This window comes from Tamandua tetradactyla, chromosome 9 (genome assembly GCF_023851605.1).
Source record: "Tamandua tetradactyla isolate mTamTet1 chromosome 9, mTamTet1.pri, whole genome shotgun sequence".
Lineage (NCBI taxonomy): Eukaryota > Metazoa > Chordata > Mammalia > Pilosa > Myrmecophagidae > Tamandua > Tamandua tetradactyla.
The window spans coordinates 82,457,804-82,484,556 of record NC_135335.1 but is presented as its reverse complement, the minus strand read 5'-3'; the positions used below and the strand labels follow the sequence as shown (position 1 = coordinate 82,484,556).

General features: G+C 41.0%; 2 long non-coding RNA genes across 3 annotated transcripts in view; one reads left to right on the top strand and one right to left on the bottom strand.

The window, feature by feature from the left end:
- LOC143647203 (uncharacterized) overlaps positions 1–26,753 on the top strand; it is a 234,497-nt gene that overhangs the window by 187,391 nt on the left and 20,353 nt on the right. The gene's annotated exons all lie outside the window — the stretch shown is intronic.
- LOC143646177 (uncharacterized) overlaps positions 1–26,753 on the bottom strand; it is a 30,494-nt gene that overhangs the window by 2,211 nt on the left and 1,530 nt on the right. The gene's annotated exons all lie outside the window — the stretch shown is intronic.

The window sequence follows — 26,753 nt, the reverse complement described above, 5'->3', positions numbered from 1 at the left end:
GATGGAGTGAATTTATTTTGCGTATGGAAAAAACGTGTCTATTTGGGGTCCAGAGGGTGAGATGTGCTTGTTTGAAGCAATACGTATCACAGAAAAAACATGTTTTAATCGTAATCCTATCTTGTGAGAGCAGCCATTTATTTTAATCTTGATTCAATATTATTGGGCAGAAACTGTTTATTAGATTTTTCTCCATGGAGATGTGGCATGTCCAATTGTGGGTGTGGCCTTTTGATTAGATGGAAACATAACTCCACCCATTCCAGGTGGGGCTGATTAGTTTATTGGGGTCCTTTTAAAGAGGAAAGATTTGGAAAAAGCTTAGAACAGAGACATAGATTTTGGAAATGCTTGGAGCCCAGCAGACATCATCATTTGCTTTCTCATGAGATGTTAAGCAAGCCAGAACTTGAAGAGATCCAAGGGAAGCCAAGAGATGTAAGTGAGCCCTGGAGGAGCAAAGTGAGGAACTCCTACAGGAGGCTGAAAGCAGTGGAACCCAGGAGCAAGGGACCAGCAGATGCCAGCCATGTGCCTTCACAGATCACTCTTCCTTGAGACAAGGTATCTTTGTCTTGATGCTTTAGTTAGGATATATTTAAAGCCTTAGAACTGTAACTTGTAACTTAATAAATTCCCTTTTTAAAAGCCATTCCATTTCTGGTATATTGCATTCTGGCAGCATAACAAACTAACACAGAAGGTTTCCTAAGTGTCAGCCAAATCAGATAGATGCGTATTGCCTGGATGATTTCATGTTTTGTAACAGCTCCAAATTGAAAACAGTTGGCTGGCAGTCAGAGGGGAAATCAAGTCAAATCCAATTATGTTCCAAGGTCAGCCCCATCTCTTCCCTCTGCTGTCCTGCAATGGGATTATCAACCAGCTTTAGGGTCGAATGAGGCACTGATTCTCCCAATTCCAGAGGATGCCTAAGAGGTCCTCTGAGTGGTTTTCTTGAAGCCCTATTCCCCACTTAGTTTAAGGTGAGAGGGAAGTATTACCTGTCCCTACCCCAGGATGGGCGTTATCCCCACCATGCTAAAAATTTCCTTCGAAGATGTGCTCCTACTAGCCTCATCAACCTCCATATGAACTCCTTGCCTTTTCTTATATTACTCTTATACAAGGTGATAATGGCAAACCTAGTTTTGTATTGCTCACATTGCAAATCCTGCATAAATGGTGGGATAATCTCGCTCTAGATTGTAGGTGTTGACACCTATTGTTTTTTCCTTGACTTACAGGCCTCTAACAAAACTAAGATATCAGGAAAAACTCAGTTAACATCCTATTTCATTAGTATTTTGAGAGAAAAACGTGAAGGAATACATACAAAATTACATGCAATCATTTTCAGGAACGAGGAGTGATCACAAGAGACTTTCACTTTCTACATGAAATATTTCTACTCAGTTCATGTTTGTCTGTGTGTTCCTTATCTTTGCAATCAAAGATAAAATAATTAATGTGAATGCCCCCAGGATCCTACGAATGTTGAATTGACTATGACATCCAAGGAGAGGTCTGACTAGATTCAAGGCCATGGTGAATCTGCAGATTCAAAAGATGACATCTCCCTATCCTTCTCTTCCTCCAACACTTGGCTTTGATTTTCTCTGACTTTGTTTCATTCCCAGGCAGACCATCTTCACATGACAGCAAATGTCCCCCCTTGGAAATTCACAAATTCACCTGATTTTTTGAAGTTCACAAAGTCAGGAATAGAGAGAGTCTCTCTTTCATAGAATTCAAATCAATCTCCCCCATCCCCCAAAGACTCAGTGGTCCTGCTGGGACCTGGGCCAATCACTGTTTTCAGGGAGTGAGGAACTTTGATTTGCCCACTTGAATTATGCAACTGCCTAAGTGACAGGTAAGATAAACTCCATTTGAATGTCAGCCCCAACTTTACCTTTACATGTGTTAAGGGGTAGAGAATGTTTCCTAAAGGGATAGAGGGCAGATTAAAAAGAAAGGAAGGAAGGATGGGAGGGAAGGAGGGAGGAATGTGGGGAAGAGAGAAGGGACAGAAAGAAAACAAAGGAGAGGAAGAGGGAGAGAGGGAAGGAAGGGAGAAAGGAAGGGAGGGAGGGAAGGAGGAAGGAAGGAAGAAAGGAAGGGAAGAAAGAAAGAAAGAAGGATGTGTACCACATCAGAGGCTGAGCATTTACAGGGGACATTTACTGACCACCTATTTCATGCATGATGGTGAAGACTCTTGGAAATCTAGAACTTAACATTGAAAGTTTAGCTATAAGTTACCTCAAAGATCCACGCTATGATGACATATAATAAATCCTAATGGCAATGTTTCCTACATGAATAGTTTTCAAATTTTAGTGTCTATCAGAATCACCTGGAGGGCTTCTAAAGCACAGATTCCTGGATCCCACTCCTAAGTCTGAAGTGAGGCCAAATAATTACATTACTAGTAAATTCCCAGGTAATGCTGATGCCATAAGGAACATACTTGGAGAAACACTACCCTACAGCAAAGGGTTTTGTGATGGCTAGGTTGAGGTGTCAACTAGGCCAGATGATTATACCCAGATATCTAGTCAAGCAAGCAGTGGCCTACCTGTTGCTGTGAGAACATTTTGTGGACTTAATTCATCTATGGCTGATTACATCTACAGTCAACTAATGGGAATGTCTCCACAATGAGAGACATTAATCTAATAGGTTGACAGCTTTAAAGAAGAAATCAGGAGAAATAATCTCTCTCTATTCTCTCTGCTTCAGCCAATCATCCTCTCCTGGGGAATTCATTGAAGACTTTCATTGGAGTTGCCAGCTCATGGCCTACCCTATGGAATTTGGACTTATACATCCCCCACAGTTGTGTGAGACATTTATATAAAATCTCATATTTACAGATATCTCCTGTTGGTTCTGCTTCTCTAGAGCTACAGCTTTGGTACTGAGAGTGGTTCTTGAGAAAACAGAATCTTTAAAATGGATTTTTGCAATTGATTATCTACTCTGATTAGATTCAAAGGCACTAGTGACTCTATTTCCAATAATCTAGATGGCACTGACAGTCCATGCTGTGAATAGCAATAGTGATATGCATGCAAAATATCACCATTGATTCTGCTAATTGTATGCTTATACCAGTCAAGGCTCTGGGTGACTGTTTTTGACTCCTTAACAGAGTTTTGTGGATTAAAAGGTATAAAGATGTTGGCTGGTTGTTCCTAAGTACACTGGATATAGTATAGTTATAAAAGAAAGGGATGAGCTGAAGGTTTCAAATTTGCAGCCTAAGTACCATATAAAAGATGTAAAAGTTCTTATTTGTGCCCTGAAAGAAAATATTATTTCCTGTGGACTCAGACTTATCTCTGAAAACCAGCCTGAGAGTTTTGTGTGAGAAGCAGATTTATAATATAACTAAATTCTCAACCTTACAGTGTGCCAGCTGTTAAAGGATGTGAGATAATGGTGGAAGTAATATAAAGCTGGGTCAGGCTGAATTTATTGATATGGCCCACAAAACAGATTCTGGATTCTATGTTATAGCTCAAGAGGTTACAAAGGGAGTTAACAGCTTGTTTGGGTGGTTGGCTGGAACATAAATCAAAAGGTGACCAATATTACCTGAGTTTGAAATGCCAGAGCTGCTCTAGTATAATGTAGATGAGGGGATCCAAAACCTTAGAGAGATTGGAACGTTAGAGTGGATTTATTACAGAAAACCAGCTCATACACCCCAGGAATGTCCAAAGTACACACCTTTTACCAGGACCGAAGAATAAATTTGTGAGACTAGTTCCATCATCCCTAAAGAGCTCTGTAGTCACCCTTCTCTGTAGGTCAGATTTTACTGTGGGAACTGCTGTCACTGAGCTGGAATCCTTAAACACAAGGCCAATGATTGGATCTCAAGTTGACAGAAGCCAAGTGGTGACAGCTAGTCACCATAGACAAGGTGGACATGGCCACCATAATGGACAGCAGATTCAAAGCAGCAGTCAAAATAATCTGACTCACAAAGACTTACGGCATTGGCTAATAGATTGTGGGGTACCTTAGAAATAAAATAGATGAACAGTCTACTAAATTCTTGTTTGAGCTGTATAAGCAGAAAAGTTTTAGGTTAAGTGAAAAAAAGTCTAACTTGAATTTCAAAAACAGAGAGTCATGGCCCCTTAATCAATTCCCAGACTTGAAACAGTTTACAGACCCCAGAGCCCCTTGACTGAGGGCAAGGCCAGGTACCCTTTGGGAAGGACCCTCTTACACCACCAAAATGTTATACCATTAACCTTTCTTCCAGTCTTCCCCAAGAAGACCTATGGCCTTTTACCAGGGTAATTGTGCACTGGGGAAAAGGAAATGATCAGATATTTCAGGGATTATAAGACACTGGCTCAGAAGTGACTTTTCTGCTTGTACAGCTCAAACAAGAATTCAGTAGACTGCTCATCTATTTTATTTCTAAGGTACCCCACAATCTACTAGCCAGTGCCGTAAGTGTTTGTGAGTCAGATTATTTATTAATTCCAGGAGATCCAAAACATCACTCTGCTCCATCGAATGGAGGGCAGGTGTTCAATAGAGTCTTAGCTCAAATCCATCTCACAGTGGGTCCCAGTAGGTCCCCAGACCCATTCTGTAGTTATTTCCCCAGTTCCAGAATGCATGTTTGGAATAAACATACTGAGCAATTGACAGTCCCCACACTGGTTCCTTGACTTGTGCAGTGAGGGTTATTATGGTAAGAAAGGCCAAATGAAAGCTGCTAGAAACTGCCCCTACCTAACAGAAGCAATACTAGGATTCCTGGAGGGATTGCAGAGATTAGTGTCACTCTTAAGAGCTTGAAGGATGCAGTGGTGGTGATTCCCACTACATCCCCATTCAACCTTCCTATTTGGCCTGTACAGAAAACTGATGGGTGTTGAAGGATGACTGGATTATCATAAACTTAACCAGGTGGTGATTCCAATTGCAGCAGCTGTTTCAGGTAGGTTATCATTGCTTGAGCAAATAAGCACTCCCCTGGTACCTGGTATGCAGCTATTGATCTGGGAAATGTTTTTTTCTCAATAGCTGTTAGTAAGGACCAGAAACAATTTGCTTTCAGTTGGCAAGGCCAGCAGTATACCTTCATTGTCCTACCTGAGGGGTATATCAAATCTCCTGCCCAATGTGATAATCTTGTCTGTAGATTGATCATTCTTCTCTCTCACAAGGCATCACACTGGTCCATTATATTGATGATTGTATTAGTTTTTTAAGCTGCTGGAATGCAATATAGCAGAAATGGAACAGCTTTTACAAGGGGAATTTCATAAGTTGCAAGTTCACAGTTCTAAGGCCAGAAAATGTACAAATTAAGGCACAAACAATAGGTTACTTTCCCTCAAGAAAGGCTAATACCATCCAGAACACCTCCATCAGATGGGAAGGCATGTGACTGGCATCTGCCAGTACCTTCTCCTGGGCTCTGTTACTTTCAGCCCCTGTTTCCTGTGGGGGGTCCTCACCTGGCATCTGTGAGCATTCACTCAGCTGCTCCAGCACAAAATCCTTGGCTTTGTTCCTTAGCTTAGCATCTGTCAGGGCCAGAGATTTCTTCTTTTCAGGTTCTGACTATTTCTGTGAGTCCTTGCTTAGCACCCAAGCTATTTCTGTCTCAATCTCCAAATGTCTATATCAATTCTCTCTGTTGGCTGTGAAGCAACTGCCCTCCAAGTGTCTACATCTCCTCTCTCGTTTCTTCAAAATGTTTCCCCTTTTAAAGGATTCCAGTAAACTAATCAAGACCCACTTTGAATGGGTAGAGTCATATCTCTATCTAATCAAAAGCTCACACCCACAATTGGGTATGTCACATCTCCCATCTCTGTGGAGATAATCTAATCAAAAGTTTCTGCCCTACAATATTAAATCAGGATTAAAGGAAAGGGCTACCCCACAAGATTAAATCAGGATTAAAACATTGCTTTTCTGGGGTACAGAATACTTTCAAGCCAGCACAATGATATATTGTTGATTGGACCTAGTGAGCAAGAAATAGCAACTACTCTAGACTTATTGATAAGGCATTTGCATGATAGAAGGGGAGAGATAAATAAAATATCATGTTTAAATGTTAATGTTACCCAAGGACTTGCGCCCTATTCTGGAGAAATTTAGTGCATTTCAGTTGTACGGAGGACAGTTGAGTATTGTTAGATGAAAATATCTTTTGTTGTTTTCATTTAGAGATTAAGCACGGTTTAAGGGAATGTGTATAGCTGCTAAATTGACAAAGGATGGAATGTGATGGTTAGATTCATGTGTCATCTTGACCAGGTAATGGTGCCCAGTTGTCTGGTCAAGCAATCAATGGCCTATCTATTGTTGTGAGAACATTTCATGGACATAAATCATCAGTACATTGATTACATCTATGCTTGATTTCATCTGCACTCAGCTAAGGGGACTGTCTTCCACAATGAGAGATATTTAATTTAATCAGTTGAAGGCTTTAAAGGAGAAGTCAGGTGAGAGAATCTCTCTTTGCTTCAGCCAGCCGGCCTCTTATGGAGAATTCATCAAAGACCTTCATTGGAGTTGCCAGCCTATGTCCTGCTCTGCAGAATTTGGACTCCTGAATGCCCACAGTTGTGTGAGATACTTTTATAAAATCTCATATTTACAGATGTCTTCTTTTGGTTCTACTGCCCTGGAGAACCCTGACTACTACATCTTTCATGAAGATTAATTTTAAAATATAACCAAAGTGACTACTGCTATTTTGAGTCCCTATTTCAACAAGAATGGTGACTCTATTTGGTGAAGAAGTCAATTCAACTTCTCAACTAGTGGTATTCTTGAATTTAGGGATACCCCCTAAGTCTCTGGATGTATTCTTCACAATTACTAAGACTTCTGTATACAAAAAAATTTACTCAAGTGTCCACCCTGGAGAATAGTGAAATTTGATGTAGTGCTCTGGCTAAAGCTAAAGCCTGAAGCAAATGACCCAGCCTGAACTTTTCCCACTGTTGTCCCATCCTTTGCAAAGCAATGCAAGTCTTGGCCAAGTCAAGGACACCATTAGAAAGAAGCCAGCAAAATAGGCAGGAAAGTCACTAGAGCTTTAAACTCAAGAAGCTTTCATCTCCAAAATAGCATGTTCATTCTCTTTGGTTCAACCAGTGTTTCTGGTGGAAGTGAAATTATTTTCTGGAGTCCAAGAAAGATTTACGACAGTAAAAGAACAGATTTTACCTGGCAGTGGGTGTGTGCAAGGTTTGTTCTCTTTCATGTGAGACCCAATTGCTCGTTATTTTGCAAATGCTAATATTAGACCCAGTTAATCATTGCACATTCCTTTTATTAGGTGAGGAGTTACATTCTTGAAACTGCTCTCAGGAAAACAATCCTTCATTTCCAGACCACCCTGAGCTGTAGATTTGGGTTTTCAGCAGCAGTCATACTGCATGGCCATGTGGCAGACATCTGGGCAGCCCTTAGACATCTGCTCTTCGGCCTCAACCCCTTGGAAGTGGTTTAGAACTTCCTCTTTTCTCTTTCACTTGGCCCAAGTTTGCTCCTTCTACAAACATCATGAAGGTGTTAGTAGCACCAGAGAATTAGACTTTATTGCTTCTTTCCCTATGGGCAAAGCTGCTGGAATAGGATGTATTTAATCTACTTTATTTGAAGACCCTAATTCAGACAAGTTAGTGAGTTTGTGAAAAGTATGAAATATGGAATTGTTAGGCTATATTCAGTTCTGTTACTCCTAAGTGAATGTGTCTTGATTCTAATAGTCATTTCTAAATTAATTATTGGCAAATTAGTAGCCAATTTGCCATAGAAACATTGTGGTTAGACTCTGAGCCAACCTCCAGATGTCTCCTTAACTCATTTTTTGCCTGAAGTATAGTACCATAAAGTCTCATAAACATCTACAACTTTGCTTTTGAAATAAAAACATCCCAAGTTCCAACTCAGAACTTCAGAGGGTGGTTGCTGAAACTCCCCTTCATAACTTGCTGTTGCAGTCAGTTGCCAGACAGTGAGATGGGGCTCCCAGAAAGCAGAAAGGGAATTCTAAGAGGAGATTTTGGGTGATGGGAGTAGCAAAAGTGTAGGTCCACATTTTAGATGGTGGCCTCAGTTCTTGTTGAGTGATTATGGTAATGAAGATGGGGAGTGGGGAAATGAGGAGGGAAAGGAGGCCCCTCACAGAAACAGAAGGGGAGCAGTAAGATAAGCCTTGGACTTGGCCTCCAATTTATAAAAAGAAAATCCTCCCCTTGAATTAGTAAGTGGTCCATTTATGACAATAGCCGGGCAAAATCATGTTGTTACCAAGATCCTTAGAAAAACTGCTTTACCAAACAAACAAAATATTTTATAATTGGCCCATCAATTTGAAACATGCCTGAAAATCATTTATTTCCTTAAGTCTTTTAGCACCTACTTATCTACCCACCCCCAAGCCCCATTATCAAACCTCATCCAGCAATTAATTATTGAGCATTGGACTGTGTGCCAAGGCTAACCTCATGAACATTCTATTCATTTGCATAACCTGCAAACCATTGTATCATAAACAAGCTTACTTGAGGTGTTCTTTCCCGTAGTGTCTTCTGGGACCCCTTTTTCTCCCCTCATTTGCTCTTTCTCTTACATCTTAGATTCCCTCAACTTAACCAGTCCTTTAAGGCCCCTGTGGGCACTGCTCATTCTAAAATCCCACTCTTGGTCCTAACCCCAGGGCCTAGCGAGATGTCCCTTCCACTGCTCCCAGGACAAGGAAGCAGATGTTAGTCTTTGGCTAATGAAACTGGCTTCTTTTTCTGCCTGAGTTCTATTTTCCAGACTCTAGTGCAAAGTCCTTCTTTTTTTTATCTTTCTTTCTTTTCTTTCTTTCCATTTTTGCCCCTATACTCTTTCCTTTTCTTTCTCTTTTGTTCTTTCTATCTATGAAACTCTTGCTTTCTTGCTAAATTGTGTGGAAGACTGGGGGGTGGCACTAGTACACAATGCCCAATCCACACAGAGTACTGATGCACATATTAGACTACAAAGGATGAAAATTAGAATCCAAAGCAGCATTCCCAAAAGAACTCTTATGGGAAAGACTCCTTACAGGCATTCGGGTAAGGCTCCACACTCAGACTTCGTTTACATTTCATAGCTTTTACTAAATTTCCTTCAACTGTCTCTCCAAACATCCTTCTGTGGTCCATAAACTACTTCCAGTGGAATCTGGATCATATTTTGTCTAATTCCTATAACTTTGAGAGAAACTGAAACAGGCCAATCACTTCTAAGCAAAGCTCTCTGTTTAAAAAGAAATCATGTTTGCCATTTCTCTGTCAGCACTGTCACAGCACTACCCTTTCTCCTTCTGATAATCAGGATGGTCTGTATCTTTCCAAAATAATGGTTATAGGGACTCTGCTTGCTGCTTTAAATCTCACTGCTTCTTTATAGATATTTATTAAACTGTGGATAAGTCAGCTTTAATTGTCTGTGGCCAAATGGGACAGATATGACATTTGGTATCCCCAGCCTTCCCTACCTGCTCCTTTGATAGTAAAAATCTGTCATCCTAAAAAGTAGATAACAGATGAGGCTTAGAGGTGACTTCTTCTGGTATATTGTGCTTTGTAATGTGGGATCAAAGTAATGTGGAATTTCAGGGAGGGAACATCATGGGTATCTTCTGATGCTCTTAAAATATGTCATTAAGATAGCCACCTATTGACATAGGTCTGAGGACTCTGAGAAGTTAGCAGAATTGCTCACTGACCCACTGCTTCCTGGAGTTTCACTTTTAAAATATCGGGATGTAATTAGGAGGCAGCTGGACCCATAAAGACCACCTAGGGCAGGCAACTTTGCATTTAGAAGAAGCATTGGCTCTGCCTTCACTTCTCCCAAATATGAACACATGAAGGCAGGCTCCTCTTTAAAGCCACCTAGGAGAAATAGTCTTTCTCCCAGGAGTCTGGCCAAAGTAAAAGAACATTTTGTTAATCATTGCTCATTATCAGTTTGGCCAGAGAATTGTGGGTTTATCTTTTGCCTCTGGGTGACACAGACTCAGGGTAAATTCCATCACATAAATAATCAGTTTACAATTCTGGGTGGTTTTCCCTGGGTCAGAAACTCTCAAGTCCGTGCTTCTGAACTTCCACTGGGGTATGTTTCACTGTGAGTCGTCATGACTGAAATTTTGCAGGGTAAAATGGAATTCTCCATGCATCTCCTCAGAGCTCAGGAGGCTTTTGAGGCAAACCTGTGTTTCTACAGGTCTGTTGTTTTAATGTACATTTACTCTAGAATGGAATAATCATTAAAAACACTCCTGTCATTCTTCTACTCCTGCCAACTAATGGCCTGGACTTAAGGGCTCAGCTTGCCTCTGGGGACAGAGCAATGCTTTGCAATAGCTGCAGTTGCTCTAGCTTTTCTTTTTTCAAGACTGGTTATTCAATCAGTGACCCTTATTTAATTTATATGAGTAACATTGGTACTTCTGCCTTTGGTAAATGGAGAAGTCCAATAGGAAATTCACCTTTCCTCCCATGGATGGCAGATATATATTATTAATTATTTTAATCCTCAAAGGTGCTTAGAAATAGAGTCAATCTCATCTTCTGTATTGGTCCCTGGGGAAATCTCAGGCAATATCATTTGCTTAGGTAGGAAGAAAACAAGTGTGGGTACTTCATTTTGCTTCATATCCTGAGAGGACTTGAAAAAACTGAGATGTTTCAGTTTCTCTGATATGAGGCATGGAAAAAATCAAAATATTCTGCTTAAAACCCACCACAGTGCAAGCTGAACTAGCCAAGACTGTTTTTGATTTTAAGAAAAAGCCAACTCAAGAAAAACTGAATTGTACTTTTCTAAAGGGTCAATCTAAGATAGTATTCCTCAAACTTTCGTTTTTAATAAGACCCACAGCAGGAATTATATTTTACATCACAACACACACCCACATATACAGAAATATTTATCCAAAATATGTTTGCGGAAACATTACTTACTCTTACAACAGACTATGAACTCTGATAATTTTACCTGTTCTAGTCCATTCTCTCCCATTCCATTTTATTTTATTCTATTGCATTTTTTTAAATATGCTAATTGTGACTCACAAAATCGATTTCTCAATCTACTACCCACACTGTGAAAAAGAGTCTTGGGGTGGAGGGAGAGAGGTGAGAAGTTAAACCTCTTCACCAATGCTCTAAATCCTCCTCCTGTTGGAGAGGTCCCAGCTTTCCCACTGAGGATGTCACTGCTTTGGTTAAAGATGTTGTATTCGTTAGGGTTCTCTAGAGAAACAGAACCAACAGGGAACACTTGCAAATATAAAATTTATGAAAGTGTCTCACGTGACCGTAGGAACGCAGAGTCCAAAATCCACAGGGCAGACTGCGAAGCCGATGACTCCAATGGATGGCCTGGACGAACTCCACAGGAGAGGCTCACCAGCCAAAGCAGGAAAGCAACCTGTCTCCTCTGAGTCCTCCTTAAAAGGCTTCCCATGATTGGATTTAGCATCACTAATTGCAGAAGACACTCCCCTTTGGCTGATTACAAATGGAATCAGCTGTGGATGTAGCTGACGTGATCATGACCTAATCCTATGAAATGTCCTCATTGCAACAGACAGGCCAGCGCTTGCCCAATCAGATGAACAGGTACCACAACTTGGCCAAGTTGACACCTGTCCCTAACCAAGACAGTCCACCCCTTGTCAACTTGGCACATATATATATATATATATATATATATATATATATATATCACCTTAGACCATACTTAATTTCCAAATGAAAACATATAAGCACACATTTATTTTTTTTTTACCTGACAATACTCAACTGTCCTGCATATAACTGGAAACACATTAAATCTCTCCAGAATAGCGTGCAAATCTTTGGGCAACATTCATTCTTAAACTTGATATCTTACAACTTAAATAGTATAACACAAACAAAACAGCATTACAGTCCTCGTTTCTGTAACTGATCACGTGGTCGAAGTTCATATTTATCACTACCTTCTTCCACTACCCATTTCATGTTCCCTTTACCCTCAGCAAGCACTTCAGCTGGCCGTGGTTCTTTGCCTGGTGGGGTGACCCAAACCTTCATTCCTGAAGTCTCAGAGCCATTAGTGGTCCTGCCTGGATTGTGTTGTTGCAGTTTTCCATTGATTTTAATCACAGGGCATGGTAGTACTAATAGATGCCCCAGGGGATCTCCTATATTCCAAGAAAACTCTTCTTTACCTCCATTATGTAGTTGCAGTCCTACTTCCTTCTGATAGTCAGGGTCAATTACCCCAGACAATAATGTAATCCCCTTCTTGGTGTGTTAATCCAGAGGCATAAGTAGCCCAAAGTGGCCAGGTGGCAATCTTAACTTCCAGTCCAGTGGTATCACTGTTGTTTCTCCTGGAGAAAGCACACCCCATTTTGGAACTAAAACCTGTAGACCAGCAGAACTCAGGGTAGCAGGGACAGGAAGCAAAAATTTTCCTAGTGGATCACTAGGAGTAATAGTGAGTGGCACCACACCCATTTCCACCCCTTGGTTCCTGGACCCATGGATCCTGGCTATGGGAGAAACAGCACCATACAGTGGACGCTGATTCAGAGCATACACAGCTTCCTGGAGAACATTACCCCAGCCTTTCAAGTTTTTGCCACCTAGTTGGCTCCGTAATTGAGTTTTCAAAAGGCCATTCCACCGTTCTATCAATCCAGCAGCTTCTGGATGATGGGGAACATGGTAAGACCAGAGAATTCCATGAGCATGTGCCCATTCCCGCACTTCATTTGCTGTGAAGTGTGTTCCTTGATCCGAAGCAATGCTATGTGGAATACCATGATGATGGATAAGGCATTCTGTAAGCCCACGGATAGTAGTTTTGGCAGAAGCATTGCGTGCAGGGAAAGCAAACCCATATCCAGAGTATGTGTCTATTCCAGTTAGAACAAATCACTGCCCCTTCCAAGAAGGGAGTGGTCCAATGTAATCAACCTGCCACCATGTAGCTGGCTGGTCACCTCGGGGAATGGTGCCATACCGGGGGCTGAGTGTGGGTCTCTGCTGCTGGCAGATTGGGCACTCAGCAGTGGCTGTAGCCAGGTCAGCCTTGGTGAGTGGAAGTCCATGTTGCTGAGCCCATGCATAACCTCCATCCCTACCACCATGACCACTTTGTTCATGAGCCCATTGGGCAATAACAGGAGTTGCTGGGGAAAGAGGCTGACTGGTATCCATAGAACGGGTCATCTTATCCACTTGATTATTAAAATCTTCCTCTGCTGAAGTCACCCTCTGGTGTGCATTCACATGGGACACAAATATCTTCATGTTATTAGCCCACTCAGAAAGGTCTATCCACATACTTCTTCCCCAGACCTCTTTGTCACCAATTTTCCAATTATGGTCTTTCCAAGTCCCTGACTATCCAGCCAAACCATTAGCAACAGTCCATGAGTCAGTATACAAACGCACCTCTGGCCAGTTTTCCTTCCAAGCACAATGAACAACCAGGTGCACTGCTCGAAGTTCTGCCCACTGGGAGGATTTCCCCTCACCACTGTCCTTCAAGCACACCCCAGAAAGGGGTTGTAATGCTGCAGCTGTCCACTTTCGGGTGGTACCTGCATATCGTGCTGAACCATCTGTAAACCAGGCCCGAGTTTTCTCTTCCTCAGTCAATTCACTGTAAGCAACTCCCCAAGAGGCCATAGCTCTGGTCTGGAAAAGAGAAGGTAATGTGGCAGCAGGAGTGGAAACCATGGGCATTTGTGCCACTTCTTCATGTAACTTACTTGTGCCTTCAGGACCTGCTCTGGCTCTATCTCGTATATACCATTTCCACTTTACAATAGAGTGCTGCTGTGCATGCCCAACTTTATGGCTTGGTGGGTCAGACAACACCAAACTCATGATAGGCAACTCAGGTCTCATGGTAACTTGGTGGCCCATGGTTAAGCGTTCAGTCTCTACTAAGGTCCAGTAGCAGGCCAAAAGCTGTTTCTCAAAAGGAGAGTAGTTATCTGCAGCAGATGGTAAGGCTTTGCTCCAAAATCCTAAGGGTCTGTGTTGTGATTCTCCTATAGGGGCCTGCCAAAGGCTCCAGACAGCATCTCTATTTGCCACTGACACTTCCAGCACCATTGGATCTGTTGGATCATATGGCCCAAGTGGCAGAGTAGCTTGCACAGCAGCCTGGACCTGTTGCAGAGCCTCCTCTTGTTCAGGTCCCCACTCAAAATTAGCAGCTTTTCCGGTCACTCGATAAATGGGCCGGAGTAGCACACCCAAATGAGGAATATGCTGTCGCCAAAATCCAAAAAGACCCACTAGGCGTTGTGCCTCTTTTTTGGTTGTGGGAGGGGCCAGATGCAGCAATTTATCCTTCACCTTAGAAGGGATATCTCGACATGCCCCACACCACCGGACACCTAGAAATTTTACTGAGGTGGAAGGCCCCTGTATTTTTGTTGGATTTACCTCCCATCCTCTGACACGCAAATGCCTTACCAGTAAATCTAGAGCAGTTGCTACTTCTTGCTCACTAGGTCCAATCAACATGATATCATCAATATAATGGACCAGTGTGATGTCTAGTGGGAGGCAGAAACGATCAAGGTCTCCGCAAACAAAATTATGACATAGGGCTGGAGAGTTGATATACCCCTGAGGTAGAACAGTGAAAGTATATTGCTGACCTTGCCAGCTGAAAGCAAACTGTTTCTGGTGGTCCTTACTAATAGCTATTGAGAAAAAAGCATTTGCCAGATCAATAGCTGCATACCAGGTACCAGGGGATGTATTGATTTGCTCAAGCAATGATACTACATCTGGAACAGCAGCTGCAATTGGAGTTACCACCTGGTTGAGTTTATGATAATCCACTGTCATTCTCCAAGACCCATCTGTTTTCTGCACAGGCCAAATAGGAGAGTTGAATGGGGATGTGGTGGGAATCACCACCCCTGCATCTTTCAAGTCCTTAAGAGTGGCAGTAATCTCTGCAATCCCTCCAGGAATACGGTATTGCTTTTGATTTACTATTTTGCTTGGTAGGGGCAGTTCTAGTGGCTTCCACTTGGCCTTTCCCACCATAATAGCCCTCACTGCACGAGTTAGAGAACCAACGTGGGGATTCTGCCAGTTGCTCAGTATGTCTATGCCAATTATACATTCCAGAACTGGGGAAATAACTACAGGATGGGTCCGGGGGCCCACTGGACCCACTGTGAGACGGACCTGAGCTAAAACTTCATTGATCACCTGGCCTCCATAAGCCCCCACTCTGACTGGTGGTCCAGAGTGACATTTTGGGTCCCCTGGAATTAATGTCACTTCTGAACCAGTGTCTAATAATCCCCGAAATATCTGATCATTTCCTTTTCCCCAATGCACAGTTACCCTGGTAAAAGGCCGTCGGTCTCCTTGGGGAAGACTTAGAGGAAGGTTAACAGTATAAATTTGTGGCAGTGTAACAGGTTTCTTCCCCATAGGGACCTGGCCTCCCCTTCATTCAAGGGGCTCAGGGTCTGTAAACTGTTTCAAGTCTGGAAATTGGTTAAGGGGCCATGACTCTGTGTTTTTGTAATTCAGGTTAGACTTCTGTTCCCTTGACCTAGAACTCTTTTGTTTATACAGCTCCAACAAGAATTTAGTAGGCTGCCCTTCTATTGTATTTCTAGGCACCCCATGATTTATTAGCCAATGCCACAAATCTCTGCATGTCATATAATTTTGATGCCTCCTTTGAGTTTGTTGTCTATTATAATACCCACGTCTACCCTGTCTTTGGTGATTAAGTGCTGCCACCTGGCTTCTGCCAACTTGGGATCCTGTCATCCCCATTGTGTTTAAGGATTCCAGCTCAGTGACAGCAGTTCCTACAGTAATATCTGACCTACAGAGAAGTGCAACCACAGAGCTCTCGAGGGATGATGGTGCTAGTCTCACAAATTTATTTCTCACTGTTCTGGTAAAAGGTGCATCCTCTGGACATTCCTGGGGTGTAAGAGCAGGCTTTGCATGATAAATCCACTCTAACATCCCAATCTCTCTAAGCTTCTGGATCCCCTCATCTACATTATACCAGGGCAGTTCTGGCATTTCAACCTCAGGTAATGTTGACCACCTTTTGATCCATGTTTCAACCAACCACCCAAACAAGCTGTTAACACCTTTTCTAACTGCTCTAGCTATAACATTGAATGCAGAATCTCTGCTTAGTGGGCCCATATCAATAAATTCAGCCTGATCCAGCCTTATATTCCTCCCACCATTATCCCACACTCTTAAAATCCATTGCCACACATATTCCCCTGATTTCTGTCTATATAAATTGGAAAACTCACACAGTTCTTTTGGAGTATAACGTACCTCCTCATGTGTGATACTATGTACCTCACCTTTAGGGGCCTGTTGGGACTTTAGTCTAGTTATAGGTCTAGAAGAAATGAGGGGTGGTGGGGGTGGGTCATGAAAAGAATTAGAAATATCTTCCAAGCCATTTGCTTCAGGGCTTTCATTTGCAGTTTCATCTGGTGAAACAGGATTAATCACTCTAGGGCTAATCCCTTCAGGAGGAGGTTGGGTGGCCAATTCCTCAAGGCAGGCTGGAGGTGGGGCGGCTATGTCCTCAGGGCAGACTATTACAGGGTTATCTAAAGAAGGCTCAGCATGGTCTAGGGTTTCAACCTCACCCCCAACATCATTATCAATCCATATGTCACCATCCCATTTTTCAGGGTCCCACTCCTTTCCAATCAATGCCCTCACTTTAACGGCAGACACCATGCAAGACTGAGATTTCAGTTTACATTGTAAAGTTGCTACTCTAACAATAAGATTCTGAGTCCGATTTTCAGAGATCTCAAGTCTACGGCTACAGGAAATAAAATTTTCCTTCAGGATACTCATAGAAACCTCTACATCTTTCAGACGGCACTTAAGCTTCTTGTTTGAAGCCTTAAGCCCATCCCTTTCACCCTTTAATGTAGACAGTGTATCTAACAACAACCAACCAACATCTCTATAACTCTTATTCCTACAAAACTCTGTAAAGGTGTCAAAAACATTATCCCCCAGAGTCTGGCTTCGTACAAGTGAAGCATTAGGAGAATCGAATGATGATATTTTGACTATCTCCTTTGCCAACTCAGTCCATGGATTGGGAGTGTCATTCTGATTACGGGAATCAGAGTCCTTATTGTCTCTGAGCCCAGTCAGAGTAGAAAACCATTCATAAAAACCCATTTTTAAGATTCTGTTCCTTAAGAACCACTCCCGGTACCAAGATGTATTAGTTAGGGTTCTCTAGAGAAACAGAACCAACAGGGAACACTTGCAAATATAAAATTTATGAAAGTGTCTCACGTAACCGTAGGAACACAGAGTCCAAAATCCACAGGGCAGGCTGCGAAGCCGACGACTCCAATGGATGGCCTGGACGAACTCCACAGGAGAGGCTCACCAGCCAAAGCAGGAATGCAACCTGTCTCCTCTGAGTTCTCCTTAAAAGGCTTCCCATGATTGGATTTAGCATCACTAATTGCAGAAGACACTCCCCTTTGGCTGATTACAAATGGAATCAGCTGTGGATGTAGCTGACGTGATCATGACCTAATCCTATGAAATGTCCTCATTGCAACAGACAGGCCAGCGCTTGCCCAATCAGATGAACAGGTACCACAACTTGGCCAAGTTGACACCTGTCCCTAACCAAGACAGATGTTATTGCTTATTAAGATGCAAATGAACCCTGCATGAGTAACAGATTAAATCTGGACTATCATTTATACCCTGAAATTGTATAATATATATATATTATAATAGTGTAATATATCATGTCATATACGTCACAGTAGAGAAAGGAGATCAGCTTGAATAAAGGAAAGGGTGAGAATGAGAACACTGAAGTTCTGAGGAAGGGGTGGGTAAAGGAGTTCTGGGGAGGATGGGGCACCTCTTTATCCTACAGCTGTACCTTCCTCCCGTCAGGTGGAGAGGCTGGGGGCCTCCTCACCCTGTGCTCCCCAGCTGGCCCCTCCACTCCTACTCCTAGGGTGGGGCAAGAATAAAAAGTGCAGTGTAGAAATGAATAAGACAGAGCAAGAGCACCTAGAGTCCTACAGGAGGCCTTTCAAAGGTGAGGGAGAAAGCAAGGAGAGGGCGCACCCATCTGCTCTTACCTCCTTCCTTTTGCTACACTGCTTCTCCCTTCACGAATCCTCTTCCCATTTGTCTCTCCCCTTCTCACCTTTTCCAATAAGAAGTTCCTGACTATACCAGCCCTTCTCTGAGCTCCAGGAGCACTTTTTGCCAATACCAGTATTTTGTCCTTTCAAAGCAACCTGCACAAATGTCCAATGGAGCACCCACTGCATGCAAAACATCATGATTGCTTGACCTGAGGGGTCATGCGGTCATCCGCAGTGCCCAGCACAGAGACCATATCCCCTCACTCATCCATGTATTATTTCATTTAACAATATGAATGTAGTGCTTGTACACATCAAGACCACTGCCAGGTGCAGGAAATATGATGATGAGCAAAACAGACACGGCCCCTGCATTTTTACAATTTGTTGTGTATTTGTTAATGAATATTTTCTGGATGAATGGTGTGATGAAGTAGTGAATAAATGAATCTTATACTGCCATATATTGTAATCTCACTGCTTCATAACACAGGCAGATTTCATTGTGAGAAAACCCTTGTGTTGAATCAAAGTCTATTTCTCTGAAACTTCTATGCATTAATCCACAAAGAACAGAAGTAGCTGAAGACAATTTCTTTGTCTGCAGACATTCTCCTCTCCAGTCTAAATGTCCCCTATTCCTTCAGGGGCTCCTCAAAACAGCATCAGCAATGGATTGGTTGTTTTTCTCATAAAATCCTCCATTTGGTCTATAATCTCCTCCAAGAGTGACACACAAAAGGAAAATCCAGCGTCCAGATGTGGTAACTGCTGCACTCTAAACTTTATATGTTCACAGATGCAGCCTCCTGCCATATTAACTTCTCCAAAAACTGAATTCTACCACCAGCTTAATATTAACAATGTTGACCACGTACTCATACTAGGACTTGATTTATCCAAAAACTCCCTTTACTACTTGAAATTTTGTACAGCCCTCTTCCTCCCAGCCCTCCCCCACCCCAAGCATATTTAGATGGCTATTTTGAGAACTACCATTTTTTATATAATTCTGTCTCCTTGACTACAGGAGAGCTCTTACCAGGTTTCCTATTCTTCCAAAGAGTTTTTCTGGTTGTATTTTAAATAGCAAACCTCTCTTAAGTCTAGTAGCAAAAGTCATAAGGGGTGAGACTCAGAAGTCTTTAAAGGTCACAATCCTGCCTTGTGCGGAAGGATGGTCAATAGCTAACAAGAATAAAACTGCCACCCAAAGAGAAGCTGAGACTAGAAATGGCGAGAGTCCCAGGGTTTTGCGTCCCTTGCCCCATTTATCCTTAAAACCCAGCGACTTCCCTTTCCTTCCTACAGTATGGTTGTTCTTGGATTCCAAGAACCAATAAATTCCCTTTTTGCCTTTTTCCCTAATTCCAATTGGGTTTCTGTAAGTCACAACCAAAAGATTTCTGACTAATCCAACTCCTAATTTCTTCTTGCTGAGTGCTGCCGTGCTGTTCTTAAACCAAATATTCGCATCCTGTACTTACATGTTTTCTAACTCAAAGTCAGGATCTTACATTTACTGCTGTTAAATATATCTTATTTTATTTGATTCATAATTTTAGTGTAGTTGGTCACAAATTTACACATACTGCTGTCAGCTGTGCTAAGAAAATGTGGCTTTTATAAATGTTTGGTAATGGAGATAGTCATCTTCATAAGTCCCTCCTGGGTAGCAAGGAAAAAAATTTTTTTTTCCGAATAATCGTGTCTCATTCAGAAAAGTCTTTAAAGCTGGATAAAACTGGCTCAGTTTCTTTTGAGTAAAATTCCAGTCCTTTGGAGCAATCCAGACCCTGTTCTTCAGCTGGATGAAGGTAGTAATCATGAAACTTTACGATGATGGAAAAGAGTCTCCAAATCCAAGTACATCCTCTGGTCCTCACTAGTCTGTGCCATGGGGTGACTTGACTTGTCCCATCCCTGGACTGGGATCCCTGAGGAGTGGTTGGCTCTATGTGAGACTTGGGGGCCTTATACTGGCATCCACAGTTGAAATCAGTGGCTTTGGCTCTTCGTCTCTGGTCCCAAACCCAACATATGCTGTGAATCTTTCCAAGCCCTCTCAGCATCTCCATGTGCCCACTCTCGGGAATGTGGGAATTTCACATTCATATCAGGGGATGCCTGGAATAGTTCCTAGGGTCAATCTATCAAGCAACCTAGTATTAGTGATACAACATTTTGGAAATTATGGAAGCTCAACTAATTTTGAGGCCAATACCAAAGTTTGCAACTTTCCTCAAACTGAACATAAGGGAACTAGCTGATAGTCCCAATATGACCAGGCTTCCATATACCTATCTTTATATGTCTGCAGCCTTTGAACTTTTAGCCTTGAACAAAACCCCAAACAACCCTTGTATCAATACCTCTCTCATTCCCATAGTCTACTAGGACTGCAAGGCATTACTTCTTTTCCTTCTTGGTCTCAGAGGTTTCTCTGCCATCATATCAGAGTCCCCTCTGTCCTATTTCTTATTAAAACTCAATGATCTGACATCCAGCAGTGTGAATCTCCCTGTCAACATGAGATATAACTCCCAGGGATTAGCCTGGCCCTGGCACCATGGGATCGACAATGCCATCCTGACAGAAAAGTGGGAAAATAAATGTAACAAAATAAGGTGGCTAAGAGAGTACAAATGGAGGCGAGAGGCTATTTTGGGAGCTACTCTTACGCAAGCTTCAGCTAGATATTGCTATTTGCCACAGTTTGCCAAACCCCAACCAATATCATTCTTGTTAACCCTAAAGAATTCCCCGTGCTCTATTGGAGATGTTACGGAAGTTTCATGCACTAAGTTTACGTTTCAGAAACCTAAAACCTTCAGATGGTTCTTAGGTCAGATAAGTTCTGAAACTCAGAAGTGCCAGTCTCTCCAAGAACATCAACCAGTTCCATCCCCCATCCCATATTGACAACACCCCATTTCAACACGAAAAAGATAGAATGAACATAACTCAAATATCCCTAAAGATTGGGAGAAGGATTAAAGGAGAAGGAAAAGTTATAACAGAGAAGTTAGGATCTAACAAATGAGTATGAAAATATTGATCTTCCTTTTTAGTCTCAAATAACAGTATATTTATTCTTTTTAGTCCCCAGAAGCAACTAGAAGGTAAAACTTAAAATTGTGTAACTGTAACCCACACAAAACTTTGAAATCTGTTATATTGCTACCTATTAAACTGTACTTTGATATATGTTGCTTTTTTGTATATATGCTATATTTCACATTAAAAATGTTTAAAAAAACAATCAAAAATGTTGCTGGGAGCTAAAGTTTAGAAAATCTGTTTCTCTCACCTTTTATTTTTTTTCAAAGCATTATCAGTCTGTGGGCTCAAAATTTCCATTTTGGAATTTGAAATCTGAGCATTGCTTTCATCTTTGCATACCTGCTGCAAAAATCCTAATTTCCCTCAAAGCAAATGGATGCCTCTAACCAAATAAGAGGAGGTCACATAACGTGAAAAGCGTTTTAACATATATCAAAATATTATTCCCATTACACTAACATAGAGATAAAACTGGAACCTAATTGTGTTATGTACTAACACTTTGATCTCATTTACCCATAAATTTGAAAACTTTGTCTTTTGTAACTCTGTAACATCATAGATAATAATGATAACAATCTTGAACAATAGAAGATAGAGCTCTATTCCTATTTAAAAGGATTATGTACCCTAGAAAAGCCGTGTTTTAATCCTGATCCATCTTGCGGAGGCAGCCTTTTCTTTTAATACTTATTCAGCACTGCAGGTTGGAACTTGATTAGATTATCTTTGTGGAGAAGTGACACACCCAATTGTGGATATTAACATTTGATTAGAGGGGGATGTGACTCCACCCATTCCAGGAGGATCTTTATTAGTTGACTGGAATTCTTTAAAAGATGAAACATTTTTTAAAAAACTAGAGAGCCATGAGAACTACAGGAGCCCATGCAGCCAGACACCTTTGGAGATGAAGAAAGAAAACATCCCTGGAGGAGCTTCATGAAACAAGAAGCCTGAAGAGAAAGCTAACAGATGGCATCATGTTCACCATGTGCTTTTCCGGTTGAGAGAAAAACCCTGAACTTCATTGGCCTTCTTGAACTGAGGTATCTTTCCCTGATGCCTTTGATTGGATATTTTTATACACTTGCTTTAATTGGGACATTTTCATGGCCTTGGAACTGTAAACTTGCAGCTTAACAAATTTCCCCTTTTAAAAGCCACTCTGTTTCTGGGATATTGCATTCTGGCAGCTGTAAAACTAGAACAAGCTTTGAGGTACAATGCTAGAAACATGTTTGAAAGTGGAAAATGATCCGCAGTGAGAGTACTACTTATCTGGAATTTATTTCTGTTAGCCTAAGTAAATCAGTTGTTTAGAGTTGTGGTGGGCAGACCTTAAGGCAACCCCCAGTGAGGTGTGCCTCCTGGTATTCATGCCTTTCAATAATCCTCTCCTCTTGAGTACAGGCAGGACTTGGAACATATTTTTTATCCAATAGACTATAGCAAAGGTGATAGGATGTCTCTCTCATGTTTATTTTGTTATATTAAGCTATGTCTTACTAGAGACTTCCTCCCTTGCTGGCTTTGAAGAAGCAAGCAGTCACATTAGGAAGCCCATTTAGCAAGGAGGTGAGAGTGGTCTCTCAAAGTAGATGACAGTCCCCCACCAACAACCAAAATGAAGCTGGGGCCCTCAGTCTAACAGCCACCAGGAAATGAATTCTGCCAACAACTTGAATGAGTTTAGAAGGGAATTCTCCAGTTGTGTCTTCAGATGAAAACACAGTCTGATTGATACTTAGATTATTGCAATTTGGTGAAACCCTATAGCAGAGAACTCAGTTAAGCCTTGCCCAGATCTCAACCCACATAAATTGTAAGAAAGTAAATGTTTGTTGTTTTAAGCCACTAAATTTATTACATGGCTTACAAACATTGATATGGGGTGATATAGTAAGAGAACAAATTGTTCAGATATGTGCCTTGGTTCTGACCTCTGCTTCAGATTATATTGCCTTCTTGGGCAGGTGGCTGAATCAGTGCTCAAAAGACCTAAAACCTATGGCAAACTCTATTAAGTAAGTTTATGACCAGCAATTCCATTCCCTTCTCTGTGCATCAATTTTCTCATCTGTAAAATAAAAAAGTTTTACTATGTGAAGTCTAAGATACCTCTCAGCTAAAAGATTTCATGTTGTATGATCCAAAAAGAGGGAAATACTCTTGAGATGTATTTTAACTGAGGTAAAGCAGAAAGGAATGCAGTTTGGAAATAATGGAACAGAAATGAGCAAGTGCTGAAGGCTAAAAAGAAATTCAGCTCTGAGTAGAAAGTAAAAAAGACCCCATATACTGAGCACATCATAGAAGACGATGAAATTAAATGACCCAAAGCAACTATAGACAAATGATTCCAGCATATCAGCCAAATGGGCGATGGGACCATTAGCAATTTTCAGCTTGGTTTCATCAGCATCATTCTGAAGACCTCTATTTTTTTTTTATATAAAAAATATAGCTCAAATCTTTTCCAATAACTTTACCCTCAGCCCAGCTCTGAGTAGCTTAGCATGGAAATCCTCTTCATGTTCACCACCCTTAATAACAGACATTCCTCAGTTATTAAACCACTGTCTTGATTTCTGGTTAACTAGAAGAGCAGAGCCAATGTTCTTAGAAGTTAACTAGACAACAAATTCATGTGAAATAGTTTTATGGGTCTCCATTTTCTAATGCTACATAAAGAAAGGCTTTGAATAGTACTGGATTCTGGGAAAGCCATGGTGAGTATTTTCTAAGATTTCAATGGGGACTATAACTGAGGACATAAATTCTAAGACCATCATAAGCTCAATGTTGGAAAAAGAGAAGTGTTCTTTTCAGTGTGAAAAAATAAAGCTGCTCATTAGAGCCTTAGAATGAATCTACTCTTACAAAACTAATCCAAGAATAAACTAAGAAATAGAGCTTTGCTGAAAAAAAAAATTCCTCGTGGATTTACAAGTTACTATAAGTCCCTAAGGAGTAGGGTTTGAGCTATAAAGTTGCCTGAGGTAAACACGTCTGTACAGGGTAGTGAGAATTTGGGAACGGCCATCTTTCCACAACAAAGACACTACTGATACTAAAAACCAGACCTGTCAGGCTTTCTGTCCACTATGCTAAATGGTACTTAGTGTGGGTTTAAGAGTAACTTAATGGTTGCTGGCTTAAGAAAGAGGGTATTTTGAGGTACTGTTAAATATGTGAAAACAGAAGAGTCCATCTGAATTTCTTAAAAGCTTAAAATCTGAAATCATTTAACTTAAAAAATATTTTATGTTAAATTGACAATTGTCTACAAAGTCAAAATTCATAATTATTCAGAAACATATAAGCAAAACTAGAAAATGTGCAAGTCTTATTTCTTTCATCAAATGAAATAACAATGTTAAAGAGTCCAATAAGTAGTAGATTCCAATAAATGTAGCTTTCATTTCAATTTCTACTCTGTGCTTTATTTAATCGCCACATAGGAATAGTGGGCCAATTATTGGCCAACTCTTTGATTTTATAATTAACTCAGCTGAATGTTATCAGATCAATTAAAAACTCTCTCAGAACTGAGCTATCTGGGAAAGCATATTAATCTCTGATGCAAATTCATTTTTTTGAAGCCTACTTTGACCGATTGCAACATTCCTTTCTTCCACAGCTGAGAAAGGATCTAATATACATGAGATAGGAAATTGATCAAGTTTGGGGGCATACGAATACCTGGTCAGAGTGAGGAGTATTTCATCTTCTGAATGTTTTGATCATTAGAATAATCAGAAATCTGAAAGTTTAGGATTACATCTTAAATAGTTAGATGCTCACCAGATGGAAAACTTCAGGGAAATGTTCCATGACCCTTAGATCTTCAGAGCATGCTTTTATTTACCTTTAAAGTCACTCATACTTTCTAGATCAAGTTCAAGAATCCACAACAAAAGCCAAATTTTAGTAATTTCACTCAGCATTTTGAATTATTTACAAATGCTTATAAAAATTGATTTTTAACTATATGCAAAACACCTTGTCAATTAGAACAGTTTGGGGAGAGAGATGGATAGAGAAATAAGACATAACTCCTGGCCTCCAATCCTAGTCTAGTAGGAAAAATGAGACATATTCCCAAACAACCACAATACCACAATACAAGGTAGAATGTGCCATATGAGGAGCACAGATAATATGCCATGTGAGCTCAAAGGCAGAAGGGGTTATTTGATAGCTGGGATTTTATAAAGATTCAACAATACTTCTCATCACTGTTATATTATAGAACTATTAAAATTATCTCAAAATTAAGGAACTCAGAATTGGGAGGATCCTGAGAAATTATCAAGCCCAACCCTCTATCCATGGATTTCTTAAGTGCAAATCCATGTACTTGCTGCAGGGTATCTGGAACACTCTGACCTTGCCTATCATTCTCTATTTGCTTCGGAGACCTGCCCTCTCCAATCCATCCATTAAATGTTGAGGCTCCTCAAGGATTCATCCTAGACCCATTCTTGCACTTCAATAACTATGCATATATCAATGACACTTAAATTTATCTCTCCAGCCTAGATCTCATTTCTGAGTTCAAGACCCATGTATTTCACTGCCTACTTGGCATCTCCTCTAGGAAAACTTACACTCAGTATGTCAAAATTTATTTTTACCCTTTCAAACTTTGTCTTCCTTTGCTCCTTCCTATCTACTCTTAAATCCCTAAGACATGACACACTCTCCATACACCAAAACTTGAGCATCTTTTTAAAACACACTCATCAAACCATATCACATTTTTGCTAAAATTCTTCTGCAGCCTCCCATTGCTTGTAGGGTAAAACCAAATCCTATACATGGTCTTGGAAGCTTTGGACTGTAAATAACAGAATCACCCCTGCAAAAATACACACACACACAACACTCTACTAGCTTAAACAATGATGTCACTTTAAAAAAGTTCTCAAAAGTGTGGCAACACTTTTAAAGGACTAGGGGAAAATGTGGAAATATTAAAGTTTCCCACCTGGAGAATTCCTGATATTCTCACAAGCATTGAAGACCAGTTTAATAGACTGAGCCCTCAATTTTGAGGCTTGCCCTCATGAAACTTATTTCTGCAAAGGGCAAGCTACACCTACTTCTAATTATGCCTAAGCGTTACCCCTAGAGAACCTCTTTTGTTGCTCAGATGTAGCGTCTCTCTCTAAACCAACTCAGCAGGTAAACTCACTGCCCTCTCCCCACATGGGACATGATTCGAAGAGGTGTAAATCTCCCTGAAAGCATGGGATATGACTCCTGGGGGTGAGCCTGGACCCAACATCATGGGAACAAGAAAAACTTCTTGACCAAAAGGAGAAGAGAAATGAAACAAAATAATGTTTCAGTGACTGAGAGATTTCAAATTGAGTCAAGAGGTCATTCTGGAGGTTATTCTTAAGCATTATATAGATATCTCTCTTTAGTTTTTAGTGTTTTAGAATAGCTAGAGGGAAATACCTGAAAC